This window comes from Semicossyphus pulcher, unplaced genomic scaffold, assembly GCF_022749685.1.
Source record: "Semicossyphus pulcher isolate SPU_LCO1_2020_fin unplaced genomic scaffold, fSemPul1.0.p SCAF_28, whole genome shotgun sequence".
In the NCBI taxonomy this organism is placed as follows: Eukaryota; Metazoa; Chordata; class Actinopteri; order Labriformes; family Labridae; genus Semicossyphus; species Semicossyphus pulcher.
Genome location: NW_027211702.1, coordinates 142,249 through 161,741, shown reverse-complemented (window position 1 = coordinate 161,741; position 19,493 = coordinate 142,249). Strand labels below are relative to the sequence as shown.

At 39.8% G+C, this 19,493-nt stretch overlaps 1 protein-coding gene across 2 annotated transcripts in view; it reads right to left on the bottom strand.

Annotated features, from left to right (window-relative positions):
• Positions 1-19,493, bottom strand: part of cntfr (ciliary neurotrophic factor receptor) — a 220,682-nt gene that overhangs the window by 170,682 nt on the left and 30,507 nt on the right. For both annotated transcript variants that reach the window (XM_069677259.1, XM_069677260.1), the window contains exon 2: positions 18,295-18,335. The gene's annotated coding sequence lies outside the window, so the exon portion shown is untranslated. The remainder of the gene's footprint in view (positions 1-18,294; positions 18,336-19,493) is intronic.

Below are 19,493 nucleotides of genomic sequence, written 5' to 3'. Positions count from 1 at the left end.
GCCGCGACTTCCGGAGTCGATGGTGCTCATTCAAGTGTTGTGATTCTACAGTATGCGCCGCGGTCCGTCTCCGGCGCGTCCCAGAAGCGTCTCTCCGCACAAAAATCATGGAATGATATCCAGATGAGCAGATAATCAACCTCAGATGTGAAACTAAACTGTTTTTTGTGTGTTGCTCTGTTTAACATTGATGTTATCATGTCATTTCTCAATTCTTGCGCGATCTTGTGATCTCGCAAATCCAGCTGCTTGGGCCAGCGCTCCACTGCGCTGCGGATCAGACTCGCTTCCTGTGGGCGAGGGCTCACGACATCTGATGGAACAGAACCACAGCGCAGACTGAACACGCCGAACGCGGATCCTGTGGGATCCAGGCGTAATTCCCAAATGTAGGCATCCTAGTTTTTAATTCCATATTGTAACACAAGGATTAGCAGGCATTAGTTCTTTGACTGCTCGATCATATTAAACCCAAAATGATTGTTTCCGATGGAGCCAAAGCTGCAAAAGTAAAAAAAAATATCTCAGCAATATGACATGACAGTTGTGCAATGACTAATCTCTGGCTCTATGTCTGGCAGAGCTGCATTTAGTTTCTTTTCTTCTTCAGACTGCTGTTGTACCTCCAGAACATTTAAATATCTCCACTATTTTGTTATTTTTTCTGACAGACCACATCTGCTTGTGATCTCTACAAGTGGCAAAGATTCCTAGAAATCTCAAACTACATTCTGTTGATATGATCTTGGCTGTGTCCTTTTTATAGAGCATAAACATTTCCTTCTTTCTTGCAGGCAGTAAGATGGATGGTAGATGAAGTGGCATTTAAGTCAGAACACTCAATCACACGTATACCACACATAAAGTATACCTATAGACACAGAGGGCTTGAAATATAAAAGACAAATGGGACCTCATGTTTAGTTGACAGTTTACAGCTTTCTTTCTTTCTTTCTACTCCAATCTTCTTTGAGTGGAGAAGAACTTTATCTTTACTATAAATAAACTTTGAAGACATTGATTCCTATATTTCCAGAGCACAGGGTTTTATCTGCTCCCAGCATGTCCATATATTTGTTTGAAGTGTTTCTGAATCTTGCATCATAGTCCCACCAACACATTTGATTACCAAAACTATCTTACAGATTTATAAATTCACAACAATGGCCAGAGAGTGGGAATCATTGGTGGTCAAGTCAATATGAGAAGCTTTATCTTGAGAATTTATCTCTCTCTGGCTTTGTATCAGATTTGAAAATAGGCTTAGAAGGTTTCAAGTAACACATTTCAATTTAACTCAGTATGGATTGACAGTCACCCACTGACGAGTCAAAATATTTCAAGGCCAGTTTAATGGTGGGGTGGAATGATGTGTTTCTCTTGTTGAGTGACAGTTTTTTTATTCATTCAAACTACTTTTTTTTTATTTATTTTTTTACAACAAGTGACTGTTCGTCATACAATTTTTGTATACAATGTCACAACTGTTATTGAGTCAATTTAAGTTCATGCTCTTTTTCATTAGCACCTCAGCTGGGCTTTTGGTTGTTAATTTAAGAAGACACTTATTAAGATTAGCTAGCAAATTCACATATGTTCTCTATGTCTTTCTTTATGTTCTCCATATCTTTGTAATTGTGTCTTCTTAAGTATTTCTTTTCCCTCTTTTGTGGTAGTAATAGATCAAAACTTCAGACAAGCTTTGAAGTTCTTGGTTTCTTTTTGGCCTCATTACCAACAGGTGTGCAGTTCAACACCAAGACATAGCACACAACTAACTACACACTGTCACATTCACACATATATAGACACATATATGCACGCGTGGACAAATGGCTATGAAGTGGAAGCTACCAATGCACTGTACTCCACATCAAAGGTTGTAAAACCTGTTAAAATCAGCGATGTCTTTGACAAATGTAAAGCAAATGTCAAATCATCCAACACTGAAATAAGCTAAAATATATAATCTGATTCCCCAAGAAAAGGATAGAATCAGAATCAAGTGTATTGCCAAGTAAGCACATACACACACACACAGCACACATTCCAGGAATTTGACTTGGTGTTTCGGTGCAGAACAAATACACACAGAAGTAGGATTAAAAATAAGTGAAAAGCTATTTAACAGTATTACTCCTATTGTCAGTGAACTTCAGAAGAATAAGATTTAAAATAATAGGCTATACGAATAAGATATAAAAAAGCAACATAATACAAAATATGTACACAAGGTGTAATAATACACCTAGGCAGCCATCTGCTGTGCAATCTTGGATTGAAAAAAATAGGATAGAGTGATAAATATTAAAGTGATGAAGATCAGAGACCTGTATTTGTTCTTTGTTGTCTTCATATATATATCATGAGCAGTCAAACCTGACATTGTGATCCAGTAAGTTGACTAACCTCGACAAAAAGTCATCTAATCCTGAGTGAAACTCTGACAATCCTCCACGCATGCTTTGCCAGGATAATGCTGTACCTATCTGACAGCCAGACAGTATCAGCGCCAGAGCAGATGTTGTCTTTTGTGGTGTGCCATCAAAGAAAATTGCCCCCATTTGTCATTGTTTATTTCGCTTTTAATAACCTTTTTATGTAACTGATAGGTGACCCAATCTTGATCTCTGGAACTAAGCAAACCAACAGAAAGAAGTATTTTTATGAACTTCACTGGATTGCAAAATCATTTTTCAGTTCCAAAATGGTCTAGAGGCTAAATTTTGAGATATAATGGTTCATGTGTAGACTGATATCAGCTTTGAGATTTGTATCATGGTTGCATGTGTACCTTAAAAACAAAAGAACAAAGAGAATAAAGAACTAAAAGTATAATAATGAAATTAATTACTTGGTGATTGTTTTCACTGCGCTCTCAGTATCCTCAAAAAACGCACTTTCCTTTTCAGACGTGTTCTGTTTTTCATCTATCATGGTATGTAATGGAGTTTGGAGTTTTGCGACACACCTTTTATCTTCTGTGCATGTTGTGCCCGGGTAATGTAGCACTACACTACTGTTCAGCTGACGCTTTGAATGCACCACCAGATGTTGTCTTTGTCATAATGTGTTTTTAATCACCATTCTTGAAGTCAGATGCCAGCAGGCAGCTTCCAATCCGATTTGCATCACTTGTTTCCCCTCATCTCTCCTTAACAGCTGAGAGGGCTGCAGGCATCAATCACTCTAACTAGCCACGCTGTCAAACATTCCCTACACCAACTTCTGGGACCACAGAAACCGGTGCACCAGGGCCAAGCGAGAATCCACATTTCCAAGATCTGATACTTAAGTTTTATACACAAATCATTTCAACATAATGGACATTTGCTCACAATGTGTTCAAGAACAACATGTTTTTTTGTGCACATTGGTTAAAACATTCACACAACAGACTTTTGTTTTCACTGAATATATTGACTCTGAAAGACATGAAGTTTGCAAGAGTATGCTCATGTAAGTTTGATATCCAATTGCTGAATGAAACCACAATCATTACAGATGTCTGATGTATTTCCACCTAATCTAAGCATTATTACATGGTTAACCTTGTGTGGACCAGCCTAAGGGACCAATCAGACAGAATGCACTTTGCAGGCTGTAAAACGTGAGGTGCACCACACTGCCTTTTTTGTTGAAGCCTACGGTTAAAAAATAGCAGCTCGCTGCACCTTTTTTTTTTTACTGTTGTTAGGCAACCATCGAATCATAGCCATCATTAATCTAACCGTTATATTGTAAACTGACAGAGGGCCTGTCTCTACTTTCATCCGATTGGACCATGAGAAAAAACGCCCATGACGTCGGGCTCTTTTCTGCTTTGAGTTGAAGTGTTTCCTCAAAAAACGCAAGGCGCTCTGAAACACAAAAGCAACGCACAAAAAGCGTCCCTCTCATTGAAAACAACTACAAAAAAGCCGCCCGCAGCTGCTAAAACGCATTCTGTCTGATCAGGCCCTTATGTCCCCAAAGAGCAGGTGGGTTGCATTATCAGCTTATTTATACTAGTGTAATAAATACACATAGTGTCAGTTCACATTCACACACTTCTAGTTTTCTCCATTTTAGAGAGTATTATGTACTGTTCGCCTGGCCTTGATCACTGTTTTTGTGTGTTTGCACGCTCTATATTTCATTTTGTTGTCTAAGAGACTATTTTAGTAGACAATCGGTCTCTTTTTCCTTCTTTCCTTTCATCTTTCAAACATGACTGTAGCACTTCAAAGAGATGCTGTGGTGCTTCAGTCACACAGAGCTTGCCTCATCAGATGGCTGTGCTTGGTCCATGGAAGAATACAATTGCACTGAAGTAGACAAACAAGTTCAGGACACCAACTTCATCAAACTGTATTGTTAATTGGAGAGCCGTCTTGTTCTTCAAGACACACATAGCAAACTAAATGCTATCTGATGTTTGGAAAAGGAAAAAAGCCAATACATATATTGTATGGATATATATGCCTACTGTAGGATACTGACTTTAAAGCACATTATATTATTTAGCTTATACAGTAGTAATATGGCATTTTATTACCTCTATGCCATATTTCAATTGAAGATAATAACATAATGCAGCCAGTGAGTTGCCCTTCATGGAATGTAGTTCAGAAAAAAAAGGCAGATGTTGCAAACTGATAAACATATGGGAGAAACCATGATAAATTGGACCACTGAGATAGTCTAATAAACATCAACAACCACCCAGGAAATCAACATGTCTCAAGTGTATTGTATGAAATCACAAAGCAATGACGGGTACCTTGAAAGGAAAATAGACACAAGACAGAACTTTGTACTTGACCTCCTCTCTCTTCTTCTGCTCAACTTCACATCCTTGCCTGGCTTATTCATTGGTTTGAATTGTAGTTGAAAACCATTCAACGCAGTCTTTGGATGGATTCCACTTTAACACTACTGACTGCAATGATTGCAGCCAACGCAAACCTGCATGTATTAGGTAAAAGGCCCCAGCTTTTGTTACATCTCAACAAGATAATCTGCCAAACTACATCTATTGAAGGTTATTGCTTTAGAACTATTGAAAAAAAACAAAAACGCTTTTTACTGATCATTATTAATATTTTCCTCTCATCCAAAACTCATTAATCTTTTCATTCTGCAAAAAAAAATGTCTACATGTAAGAATATTTCACATCTTCCATACCTTCCTCCCTAAGCTACTCTTCTCTCACTTATCCCCCCTCGCTTCTTCCCTCCTTTCTACTCCTTTTGGTCTTGTGCTCCTCCTAATTTTTTGCCTTCGTCTTCCTCCTCATTCCTGCGCTCCCCTCCTCTCTTCACTGGCCTCTTCAAAGGTACGAAGCCATCGGCAGGACTTCAGTAGGAGAACCACACAGCGATCAGACATGTCAGCACCTCCATCACACACACACGTGTCAGCACTTCAAATGCGCACACACAAACACACATGTGCATGTCAGCACCTTTACTACACACACAAACTGGTTCACATGTCATTAGGGAAGTCCACATGGCTCATATAAAAGCCTGTCCAGCAGGAAGGGAGTGGGGCACAGAGGAAGGAGGAGAGAGGGGGAGGGAGGGAGATAGAAGAAAGTGTCAGAGCACAGAAATAAGAAGGGAGGGAGGAGTTGAAGGAGGAAGGTGAATAGGGATTTGCTGAGGCAGTAAGGGAGGGAATGAGGTAGAGGAGGCAAGGAGTGAGGGATATGAGGAGCGATGTACAAAGGAGGAGACTTCTGAGCATTACCAGTCACCAGAGAATTTCTGCGGCCATCACTGAAGGTGCTCTGTGTGTGAGTGTGTGTGTGTGTTCACTAAATCACTTCCTCCTGTGCAGCTCTGTGCCTGTTTTTACTGGCACAGCTCCAACACCTTTCACATACAAACTACCTGTCCTTGCTCTCTGAGCTGGTTTCTTTCCTTTCTTTCTTCCTTCTGACCCTCTTACATGTTCTTCTACTCCTAAATCCTTCGTTCACTCTTCTTCACCTTTCTTTTTTACTTTGCTTGCTTCCTCCTTATTTACTTTTAACGTTCTGCTTTAATATATTCAGCTTCTTTTCCTTGTTCCTTATCCCTTCCTCAATCTTTTTTATTACTGGTTTTGGTTCTTCCACTTCTTCAAAGTTCTCTGTTTTGAACAAAACAGTACTCCCACAGTACCATGAACTGTTTGGAGACAGAAGAAAAAGAGAGGGGAGAAATATGTCATTTGAGAGAAAAGGGAAGCTGAAGTGAAGTGGAGGGACTAGCATAGAGAAAAGGAAGGCTGGATGATTTTTGGCAGATAGAGTTCATAAAGAGAGATGTGGTACCAGAGACACAGACAGTAGAGTGGGAGAAAACATGGTTACCAGATATAAGCAGGCAGAGAGAGAGAAGTAACAGAAATGGTCTAGAGAGAGAGAAAGAGAGTTGATATAGAGAAAGAGGGGGTGGCAGATCACAGGGAGACAAAAACTACATGTAGGAGACTGGAGTGCAGATCCCACACAGAGCAGAGAAAGCGAGGGGTTGATATGAAAAAAAGGCAGACACAGTGTGGGATAGTAGCACGAGAGAGAGGAGAAGAGTAGCTAAGAGGGAGAGGAGTCTATACTGGGATCAATGGATAGCCTGTCCACTGCAGTGTCTGCATTTCCTCTCACACACTCACACAATAAGGCCCTCTCACTTCATCGAGGGGAGAGTGTGTGTGTGTGTGTGTGTGTGTGTGTGTGTGTGTGCGCGTGTGTGGAGGAGAAAATGTCATTCAGAGAGAAAATGACCCCTTTGCACTGTAGTGTTTCCTAAATATTAGAGGTCAATGGTCAGACTTCCAATGGAAATTTCAATCAGTACAGCCTTCTGCAGGGCCCAATGGAAGAGCATATAATCTGCACAGAGAAGAATTTATCTCTGACAGTGTGAACGTCCATAGGTTTGCTGAATGTGTTTGTCAAAGTGTTCAAATGTGGGTTAGCCCCGCCATAAAGACTACGGGTGCACTGTCTGTAGTCTATATCGCAAGTATACAAACCCTTTCACCATCTGCTTTGTTTCAGATTAGATTGGATACTTAATGGACATCACAGGATAGAACAATTGGTGAAAATGTGGTCCTTTTGGTCAAACAATCATTTCACTTAAGATGTCCAAAAAACAGTGACAAATTCCTATAACAATTCCCCAGAGCCCATAGGGACTGTTTCTTGTTTAATCCAACCAACAGTCCAAAATGCAAAGATACTGGATCTAATATTGTGTTCATCGTAAAAACACTAATAGATAGAAAGCTAAATGGATGATGGATGCACAGATGGAGGTTCAGGTTTATACTTTTGCAAAGACTGGATGTAAGCACAATTGGAAGCGCATACTCCTACCAATTTGGATGACCTAATGAGCAACTGCAATCTCTGCACATTGTGGCACACACTGGAAAAGAGAATGGAGTGGTGTGAATGCATTATTATGCGGTGGAATGCACCATCAGCAGGTAGAATTCGGTCAGACTTCAATAGTGTTGAATCAGTTCCCCGCCTGCTCCTCGCAACCAAATTAACTGGCACTTCAATATGTTGTGCTAGACTTATAAGTACCCAATTCGACAGACAGGGTTTAATACAAAGACAATAATGTTTGAACCAAGTGTAAAAAGTCATGTTATTCATTTAGTAATTTATAGCATTGTGAATTTAAGGTTTTGGTGCTTAGCTGGATTTCTGACATTGTAGTGTGCTTTTACATTCTAACTCAATACAATCATTTATAATTTTTTGACTCCATGTGAATTGTTGTTTGAGCAAATGGGTTAAAGGTTCTATATGTAACTTTCAGAAAAGTCTTCATTCCTAGGGACATGGTCGGCTGTTAAGGGAACTGCAGTCAACCTTCTTGTATGCGCTCGTGCGGACACTCGCACGCATGAACGAGCATCCGGGGTTTTTGCCGAAGACACACAAAAGTGAGCATGCTCAATCTTGGCACTCACAGGCTCTGTCTACTTCTCATTGACGAGACGTGTTCATTGACCAGCATCATGTTGTCCAAAATCAACACCGTTTGTCATATTATCTAAGGTAATATCATGTTAGGTGGAAGTTACTTGTCAAGCTAGACTAACACTGACATACACACTCGGATAGTATTTTGGCAGTCATAACCTTAGCAAGCATGCTAAGATTAGCCAACTAGCTCTAACATAAATACACTGCATGACTCTGGCATTGTGCTTTGTAACAAAATGGCAAATTACGCCGGCGAACCAGCAAATCATCACAAGCATTAGCCAACATTAGCCAGGCGGGGCAGGGCAGCTGGAGAGAGTTGGGATGAAGCACTTGTGCTGCGAGAGAAAAAAGGCTGCACCCGGTGAGAGAACGCTGCACGCAGGTTGTGTTTCTATGACAACAATAAGATGTGGGTCTGTTTTGATCCCCATGATTCGCATGCCCTGCCGATGTTGACTCCAGCTTCCCCTTGACGTCGATCACATTCCTGTTTGATCTTACGGGCTTAACTAAATAAAACTTATTTTTGTTTTTATTCTTGTGTGTACTTTGTGTTGATGTTGTTGTGGGTGCCGGTCGTTTGTTGGCATTATCTGTCTCCATCTCACAGCTTGCGTTGTCTCGTGTTGCACACTGTTGACTGTAGTGGCGTAGAATGAGCTCTTTGCAGAGGTACTAGTGAACGCGCAGATACGTCACATCCTCTTGTTTTCCGGAAAAACCTTCCCGAGTGATTTACATAAAAATCAGCCCACAAGTTGTTAGAGCCAATGGAGGAAGTTAGGGAAGTCTCAATTTATCAGTTCCTCTACTATCCCTTCACATATTGGCAATAAAAAATGATATTTGATTGATGGATATATGTAAAATCTTAAATGTAGCCCCTCTAAGAAAATGTATAATGCTTGAAAAATTTGTGTACATTCTGTAATATCAGATTTCCTACATTCACAGCTCAGCCACTGCTTAACCTCCACCATGCCTTTAGAAATTGTACATGGTTTCAGTTTATTTTTGGAGACAAGTGATTTTCCCAGCGACAGGCAGCAGACTGCTTGCAGGTTGCAAGGGCACGACAACACAAGGCTGTGTGGTGCTTTAGACCTGTACAAGGGTATCAGCCTCACAAGGGTGTGTGTTAGAGAGAGAGACAGAGAGATAGGGTGAGACGGTAGGTGACGAGGCGTGTGCATGTGTGTCCTCCAGCAGCCATGATGCATTAGTGTAACCTGATCCCTCTCCTCCCCTGTGAGCCCTAACCTTGAGTCAGACAGAGAGAGGCAGGTTCCAAAGCCATATTCTGTTAGAAATGAGACTGTTGGTCTTCATCACTGAATGTGTCTTACATTAGATAACCTAGCCTGTAACATTTATATATCAGCAGGCTTGTTGTAGTTTAGTGCCATAAGTTGTTGTCTGAGAAGGTACATATTTACAATAACTTTTTTTTTTTCTCTTTTTTGTGTTCTGTTCCATTATTTAACCAAATAATGTCTACTTTTATTTGTGTGCCATTCTTTTAACAATCATTTAAATGTGATTATTCAATGTGATACTCAAACATTGGTTAAAACCTAACCAGTCATGCACTCATGCATAACATCTGTCTCCTCCTCTGATGCCCGTTCCCGGGGGTATTGGGATCATCATGCATTTTAACCAACTTATTGTATGTGGGTATGTTATTTGCCATGTAACATAAGTGTCCATTTTATATGTAAAATTGTGAGTATGTCTGTGTGCCGTCCTGTCGGCCTTCTCGTGAGGTGTCCTGTAATTGTAATATTTGTTGTATGTTTTTTTAAGTACCTGCCTTAGGACTACAGATGAAATATTGCTATTGTGCTAATTCCGGCATATTTACTTTGAAGCATATTGCTGATAGGTTGTTTAATGTGCACTGTCCTAAATAAATAAATAAATAAATAAAAAATAAAAGTCATATTGGGCTGTCCATTGATAACATTTTTCGATGTCAGTGCTATATGGTAGCAAGCCATGTCGACATAAGCCTCCAATTTTTTTTTTTTTCAATCGAATGTCCCTCGTGTTATGTGCCACCGATATTCTATCTTTACTTCACCCAGAACAGTTACATTTTTGTACTTATTGTACTGCAGCTATCTACAATAACACCAGCATCTTTTCCACTTTTTCCACAAAGACTATAAGACTAAATGCACTGTATTGAAAATGTACTATATTCAAGGTAAAATTGTAGTTAAACTACCGGTCTTTGACATTAAACTCCTGTTAATAACTATTGTGACCCACTGATTAGCATCAGAAAATCATTCTGTATTAGAGCATAAAATCCTTCTTTTCCTGTCAGATTACAATCAGATAAAACATTGGGGGGGACAGAAGTTTCATTACATGCCTTGGCTTCATTTTGGAAAAACTGTTATGCCTCAGAGTCATTTCTTTCATTAAGGAACCTGGGTCATTATTGGCCCAAGTATAACGAAACTCACAACTGAAATTATTCATCTTGAATACATGTAATAATAATGGGGTATAATTCCCCGTCTTATTCCCCTACATTTAATAATACTATTCCCAGAGCCCATTAAGAAACTTAATCATCAGGGGCTGAAATACACTGCGGAAAGATAATTACAGTTGATGATATTCACAGATAAGTCAAAGAGGATCAGATCATTTTTTTCTTACTTTCTTTTAGTTTTACTTTTTGCTGTTTTTTTCTACGGCTATCTGGCTCACGAACCACTGCTATCTGTCTTGGTTAAGGTTTTTTTATTCGCTGGGAAGCCAGCGATTGGAATAAAAAGTGTCAAGAGAAGAAAGAGAAGAAGATTAAAAGAGGTTAAACTTGAATAAAAAAATACAAAAGGTATAAAAATAGACTTTTGGGAGGCAGAACAGTAAATCATTTACAGACATATGCAGGGTAAGGTCATCAGGGTTTAAATATTCATTATGGGTGTCAAGTCAAAGCTTTTAGATCTTGTAGGATACAGTTTCGCTTCTCTCCTCATTTGATGTTTATGTTTTGCTGAATTATGGATCAAAATGAATGTTATAAAGGCTCTTTGGTTTTTGTTGTTTACATAAGAAGGTGCTTTTGCATGGCATGGAGTTTGTGGTTCAAATCCCAATGGAGTCATCCAATTTTAAAAGTTCACAGACTTAGGGCACGGTGTGGCATACTGGAAATAAACAGCAGACATATTCTCGCTGTATTAGATACAGGAAATACAAACGCAACGGGCTGACATTTACCTTTAAGGCATTTAGCCGGCACGATGCACAACCATTGGCAACATAGTACTTCAACAAGACACATGACATTTTGATGGACACTGTTCATTTTAGGGATCAAATGTTTGAACTTTCAGTTACAAGATCTTTTACATTTAATAGCTTGAGTTCTCATACACAGTGCTCAGCAAGAAGAGGTCAAGTGTCCTGTTTATTGGGGAATGTAGGAGCACTTCATTTAACATTATATTATTATGAATTGTACATCAATTGTACTAGTCTTACTTCTATTCCTAGTCCTCTCTCTTCAGCCTGCACTTGCCCTTTTCCTCACCTCCTCTTTCATTTTTTACAGTTTTTAATCTGCATTATTCTTTTCCTCCCTCTTCTTGCTGTCCTTTGTATCTGTTCATTTATCACCGGCCACCATCTACTCTCCATTTCCATCTCATCGCTCTTCCCTGCTACTTTCCAACTGTCCATCCATCTCCCCATCCCACTTTTCTCCTTTACCTCTTCCTTCCTCTCTTCCACTTCACTCCTTTCTCTCTTTGTCTTTCTCTCTCTATTACGTTCTCCCTCTCCACTCTCTGCTGGGTGTCCTGTTCCCACTCTCTCTGGGAGTAGCAGACCTCCTGACGGCTTGGTATTGATCCTTATATCTCCTTCTCTTGCTATCTCTCTTTCCCTTGCACTCTCTGTCTTTCTGTCTAACACATGCACACACACACATGCATTAGGGTGACAAGATAAAAGGGTTTGTATGCCCCAAGGCAACGCCAGCTAAACATGAGACCAGAGGCTCTCAGCCTGTAGTATATGTATCAAAAACAGAAACACTTAACAAACCCATGGCTGTGAACACATTCCCATATCTCTGACAGGAACTGTCCAAGAATTTCCATTAGATTTATTTACAACAAGCTTTTTTTTGTCTGCATGTCAAGCTCTCCGTGAAATATCATGAATCTTGTAGAATCGCTGTGGTCGAAACATTTTTCAGCTGTTGCCTCAGAAAGCTTAAGGGAACCAGCACACTAGTCTCTGTGAAGGAAAATTTCCGGATAATAATGCTATTTATAATCTTTGCCTTTGGGGGAATACTTGACTCTAACTGGAAGAAGTTCTTTGTATTTCTCTAAAAGGCTGTCCATTCAAACCTGTCTTGAGGTTTGTGTTCAGGGGACTGGATATAAAACATATGTAAATAAACTGAAAATTAGAAAAGTTAAGACTCATTTATTATTTCATCAGCTGCTGTAACCCATTATTTTGACTTTAGTTGACTTAGACATAAAAAAAAATCAAGGTGTAAGTGAGATTTAAATGAAAACATGGACACAAAGTGTCAGTGACCAACACAATGCCAAACCAATATCATTTTGTTGCAAATCTGCATGACTTTCAGAGACTTAAACAGTTTCATGTACACCATCTTCAGAGGGAATACAATTTAAATACTAGCACACCCTGCAGGCAATGAGTGTTACAACGATGGAGGTTTCAGACATCAAAAGAAAAGAAACAAAACTAGTAACGCAGATTATAATTGTAAAAAAAAAAAAAAGACAGAATGCTGTCTTGGTAAAAGTTGGTGAAGTTTTATTATTGTCACAAGCTTATGGTGATGTTGTATTTCTAGTATGATGATTCTTTGACTTGAAAACATGGACACACACTTTCCACTTCATCCAGACAAAGCAATATGCCAAAGTGTAGATCTTTGACCTTTTCACAGTGACTGTTTCCGTTAGCGAAAAGCATGATGCCCTTAAGGCTGATGGCAGTGTATGACACTTGAGGACAAGCTGCATAAAAAATTGTGATTTATAAAAATTAAATTAAACAAATAAACTTAACATTAAAAATACTTAGAGTAACTCTGAGCTCATGTTTATTTGCCTCTTAAATTTAGTTGCATGCTTTCTCTTTTCCAGCTGGCATGCCTAGAATTTTAAGCGTGATGCTTTTGTTTAAAGCACCTTTCAGCAGAGTAGGTGCATGCATTTCAGATGGAAATACAACCCAGGGCCGTTACTAGGGCAATGTTCGTATCAAGCAATATCCACTGCACCCCAAAGCTAACAAGAGGTTGTCAGGAATCGATACCTGGCATGAGAAACGATGTGACTTTCAGCTGCTGTAGCCACATCAATCACACTATTACCATTAGCTCATCTTGAGACACCACCTTGGACACCCCTCACCACATTGCCTCTCCCTATGTCACTGTTTTTCCTCTCCTCCTCCAGTACTCTGTCTCTTACTTACTCCATCTCTCTCTCTCTGTCTACCTCTCTCTCTTTGTCCCTCCTCTCCCTGCCAGCTCAGCGGATGCCCCTTGTCACAGCTCCGATTTCAGCCTTCTGAAGTTTCCTAATTGATCGCAATTATAGCCACAAAATGGGGGTTGGGGGTGGGGGTGTGAGGGAGAAAGTGTCTATGTGTGTACGTGTGTGACAGAGACTTAGACAGGGAGAGAGAGAGAAGGAGGGTAAGAGAAAAAGAGATTTAAATCAATGAGCCTGTTTTGAGAGTGGTTATATTAGCAGCGGGACTAAATTTGACCACAGACTGCTGGGGTAAGAGACGGGGGGAGTGACAGTGAGACAGACTATAAGCAAAACAGAAAGATAGCAAGTCAGCGGAAGATAGAAAAAACACTACAGAGTAGAGATGGGAGCGAGTTAACACTGAATGAAGGATGAGGCAGTTGGGGTCAGACACATAAAGTGGGTGGGGACTTATATATATGACTCAGCCAATTTAGTGTAAAAAAGCAACATATGCTTGTAAAGGCCATTTCAGACAAAGTGCCATTTGAGCTGTTGTCTCTGCTGGGTTCAGTGCACATCATCGCACACTACACTCAAAGTTCAAAGTTGAACTTCAACCAGGTTGAACTTTGGGTGCAGCTCTTTCCAAACAGTTTCTTATGCTTTAAATTCTGCCTGGCTCAACGCACTGAAATGCCATTGTAGCCAGGTGCAAACCATTGGAAATAATGGGTTCACGAGTGAAGTGCTGCTGTTGTTGCTTTGTGTCTAAATGGACATTAAACCTTTCCAAAAAAAACACTTTTAGCTCTGCAATGGAAATGGTCCAAATCCTACAAACCTAACCTGACAACCTAAGCTTAAAGGTTATGTCAGTCAATTGTTCATAATAATTTACACAAATACTGACACATTTTTTAAAATATTTTTTCTTCTTCATCCACATTAAAAAACAAACAAAATGTTTTAAAAGATTGAAACTATAGCTTCCCTTAGCTGCACATTCTCATACAGTTTACACGATCTTGTCTAGTACGACTCCTTGCTTAATAACAACTGGATTCTATTGTCACTGAAAAACAACCCTAGGTTAAACTTTTTTCTGGTTGCAAACTTGATGAACACTCAGTGGTCTCGAACTAGAATAAGGACTGGGAAAATGTAATCATGCATACGAAATTCTGCATGGTTTGAAGCAGTTATGATTCCTGAGAGCAAGAAAAGAAAAGGAAAAAAGACAGACAGAAACATTGATATATATCCACAAGGGTAGGACACAAGAGATAATATAGATGGGGATAAAGTTATCCGAGAAAGTGATTTCTGTGCAAAATGTTGCAATCATGGGTGAGTGAGACAGTGAGCAAAGGATTTGTAATAGAGATAGAGAAGCAGAATGACAAAGAGGAAGAATAACAATGGTGCCAAAGCCTCCACCATCCTCCTTGCAAACGTCCCTGATCCCCGTTTTTCTCTCATTTAAATTCCTCTCCATTGTCATTGCAATCCAGGCCTAACCCCCCACTGCCTGTCAAATACACTCACACACATGGACATTAGAGTGCACATGCATTGACCTCCAGTAACAGCCAGGGCCATCCCAGGGAGCCTGGCTCACACATCTTTGCTAATCCCTATCAATGGGCACACACATGCACATGCTCACAATGTTTGCTGGAAAGATAGGCTCAAGTTTCCCTAGACTGCAGATGTCAATGTGACCCTAGCCATGCTAACATGGGTGTGGAATAGCAAGCAGCTTGTCACCAAGCATCCAGTGTCTAGTCAGCTACACAAGGCCGGGCAGGCTAGCGTAGCACTCACTCGTGCCTTGTCAACACGTATAGTCAATATAGCAAGACCATATTCTATTCCCTGCCTTACCATATCCTGGTCAACAGTGCTTGAAACACAGTACACTGGCATGTCCGCCATGGTATCTCACGGAGCAGACATTGCTCTCAGTAGTTTATCCTGCAACTAGTAAATAACATCTTGTCAGCTGGTCAGGACATGGCTGGGTTAATACAATTCCTTGGCTTATTCCTTGTCAGCAGTTCTAGGTCACAGGCATGGCAACCGGCGCTGATCTTAATATTGCCTTGTCAATGTGCATAAGCTGAATCTGGACTGTCAACAGAGCCTGGAATCATGCAAGAGAGAGCGAGACACAGTAAAGTGATGCCTTGTCTGCATGGTCAAGACAATAGTGGTGTTGTATTATCCCTTACCTTATCATTCCCGTGTCAGCAGTACGGGTCAAAGTGGCTTACCAGTGCTCACACTTTTGTCTTGCCGTGATCCAGACTATCATGGGAAAAAATACACATCCTTTCTTTTTACAGAACACTAAATTATTTTGTTTTTTTATGAAACTTCAAGCTGCAAATAAAATACACAGGTTTTAGCGATGTATAATATACCCAAAGATGCATTTGATTTATACATCTAAATCCCAATTTAACCAACTGAACTTATTTACAATTGTTGTGAGCGTGTAATGAGCTTACAAAGAATCGCAGTATGCTCTCGCTATGTCTAATTTATTCCAACAAGTGGGTTTATCTAAAAAAATGGGAAAAAATCTCCTTGGTGTAACTAATAAAGCCAAGAGCTGTTATGGGAATATGAAAGTTTATTAGAAATTATAGAAAGGACCAAACACAAACACATCTGAATGCTTGACATAATGCGTGAGCTCAGGAGTCTTATCAGGTAATCTTGAATTCATTTGTTCACAGAACAGGAGCTTATAGCACACAGACACACAACTCACAACAACTTAAGTACACGCACACTACCCCATACATACAAGCAGAAGTCTAGAATGACTAACTCAAACTTATACACATAGTTAAAAGTGAAAAAACGTAACCATAATTGTAAAAACTAAAAGTCAATCTCAAAGTCAATTTGAGCCTAACTGCATTTAAAAAATAAAACAGGCTTTGTAAGAAGGTACATTTTGGATAAATAGATGTGGATCTAAATTGAATTGAGTGTGTTTGTGTGCATGTGTGCGTACGTTAAAAGATATAGAGCAAGGGAGTAAAGGAGTCTGACTGTAAGTGTTAAGGTGATTCTGGCGACAAGGCGACCCCAAGGGATCAAAACACATGGTCTCACATTACTGACAACCCCACTCACAGGCAGGAGATGCATGTGCTTGTACAAGTGTAGATGACACGGGGGTGTCTACAAAACTAGAAGCTGACCGTCTCGGAATGACAATAAGACATTGTCAATCAAAATAAAGCAGATATGTAATTAAAAGGGCAAAAATTCACCGCAGATGTCAGAATAATGGGCTTTGTATCATGACTGAAGTAATCTGTCTTCAGAAATAATTAATCTCTAATCCCATTGACAATTTACCAACCCTGCTACAAACAAATAGACCTTCTTCTCTCCTTCGCTCAGTCTCCAGAGTCTTCCCCACTTTCCACTTCATTTAGTGAGTTTGTATATCGGTTATATTCAGTTTATTGTTATACTCAACATGACATATGCCTTGCTGAAGCCAAAGGTCCCATTGGGAAGAATACATTCTTGAACGTCAACTCAATTACAGTTACAGCGAAAACAGAATCCCAGAGTAATTAAACTGCATCACACCTGATTGTCAGCAGAAGCCTAAAGCTTCTGTGTCCCCGGTTTAAATTCCCAGTCAAGCACGGGGGGAGTAAATGAGAAATGCATTTTCCTCCCTCATAGACTGTAGTCAAGCATTCAAGCTGCCCTTAAGCAATGCCCTAAACCCTGAATTTCTCTTGCGCAGCTGCTGAATGAGCAATTTGAATTTGCTAATTCTGCATGCAAATATCATCTGTCATTCATGTATAAAAATAAATCTGTTAAGATCAAAAGCAGACTTGGCTTTTTAAATATATATGGCAGGCATTAAACTCCAGTTTCAGGTCTCTGTTTGTTCATAACAGTGTATACACATAGTGTTCAAAGCATAGCGGCAGACATGAACTTCCTTGTAAGAAACCTTAGTTAACCTTAACCTAGTCCTGAGCTGTCACTGTGAATGCATTGCGGTGGCCTGCATGGAATCTGGATATCTGTCTACGTGTGCGTCCACTCCGTCTGCATATTTCCTGTATTAGTGCACATACTTAAGTGTCTGTGTGTGCCTGTGTGACGGTGTGTAACTGCCCGACCATATTACCGAAGTTTCGGTATCTAACCGTCAAAGTGTGTGTGACGCTGGCATTTCTGGACAGAGGAACTCTATCCGCCTCTACAGAGTCCTTTCAACGCCCGCCACCACACATGCATAAACACACATCACACATCCTACTGCTGACACTTGCATGTCACCACGGCAACCAGATATGGCCAAAGACATGCTACTGACAGAGAAGTAGGGACCACCATACTGGCAGGCCACTGGCAGGTACACAGTGTTTAGGAAAGCTGGAAGTGCTTTTTGATTCAATTTTCGAAATATATTCTTTAAATCAAACCCAACCACTCAAAGATGTTTTTTGAGGAATATTAACCCCTCTGTCAAGAGACCTAAGCTTAAATCTAAATATAGTCAGCCACAAGTATTACCTGGGGTTTTTTACATGTGTCTCTGTTTATTTGATCTCATTCAGGGTGCTCATACTGACGCAATCTTAAAGTGGTGTGAGGGGAATGTCATGTGATGGTAGAACATATACTGTTTATGAAGAAAATGAAATTAGGTTCAAGGAGCCCCAATTTAACTAGATATAAATTGAAAAACACAAAAATGATTGAATTGTGTTTTTGAGCTGAAGCAAAGACATCTACAATCTTAATCCAGAGAAAATAACTGAACTTACCTTGGACAGGAAGAAACGTCAGCACGATCCTCCTCTTCACCCTGTCAAAAAAACCTAGAGTTAGTCACGACATCCATAGAAATTGTTCAATAGGAATGAAATGGAATACAGCTTTGAATGTAACACTCTGAACATCTAAACATGTGGCATACTGGTTCATCCACCCAGAGTAAACTCATCTATGCTGATACTGAGACATCTGTCATGTGCTCTCTATCTTTTTTAATACATTGGAAATATCATCCTGTAGATTAAGCAGGGATTTGAATTGGTGTTAAAAAATGTTTATAAGCTAATAATCCTGGAAACCCCTCAAGGAATTTAGAATACAAACTTTTTTTATCATAAATTTTAAAAATCATATAATATGTTAGCCTCCATGCATGACCAGGCTAATGTAAAACTGCAAAGTACCAGAGGCAGACATTCTAACCCCAATTCTGTTTAAAATAGCATAAAATTCCAGTATTCCTAAAGGTCTCCCAATTCCTGCTTCTTTAAACTATCATCCTCCCAGCAAAATTGTAATTATTCCCTTCCCTATATCTATATTATTTTCGTTCTGTAATGGTGTAGCCATAATCTAAATATTTGCAACCCCAGTCTAGTGCAGTCTTATCCAACACTTTGCATTTGTTTCTCTCCCTCCTCCATTGCTCCTTCCCTCCATCTGGTTTCTATTCTCTCCACCTGCCCATCAGTCTGCAGCAAGGGACAGGTGAGCCTATTACACGCTTTTCAGTCTGTTACAACACACACTCATACGTACACACACACACACAGCAAACCACACTAGCTCTGCTTCATGGTAAGTTAGCATGCCATGCACATCAGCTAAATCTGCTGTGCTGTAAAACGGCTGTTACCACAGCCACGTCACGCTCGTGATGAAGTGGTCTAGTGTCGAATAAAAAGCTGAAAAAACCCCACTAGAAAATAGAAGAGAAATTAGAGCTTTCAAAATGAAGAATGAAATTTAGTTTCAATAAATTAACTATTAATGTAATACTATAGCAGTATTGCTCATAATTATGATAGAACAAAGGAGTTGCATTTTGGTGATTTACAACCCAGCTGCTTAAAGATTTCAGTTCAATAAATGCCTGTTAAGTGACTATCTTGTGCCACATGAGTTAACACTATGGTGATGCCGATGGCCCACTGGCAAAGAGGGAGAGCTAAGAGAACAGCAGGTCAGT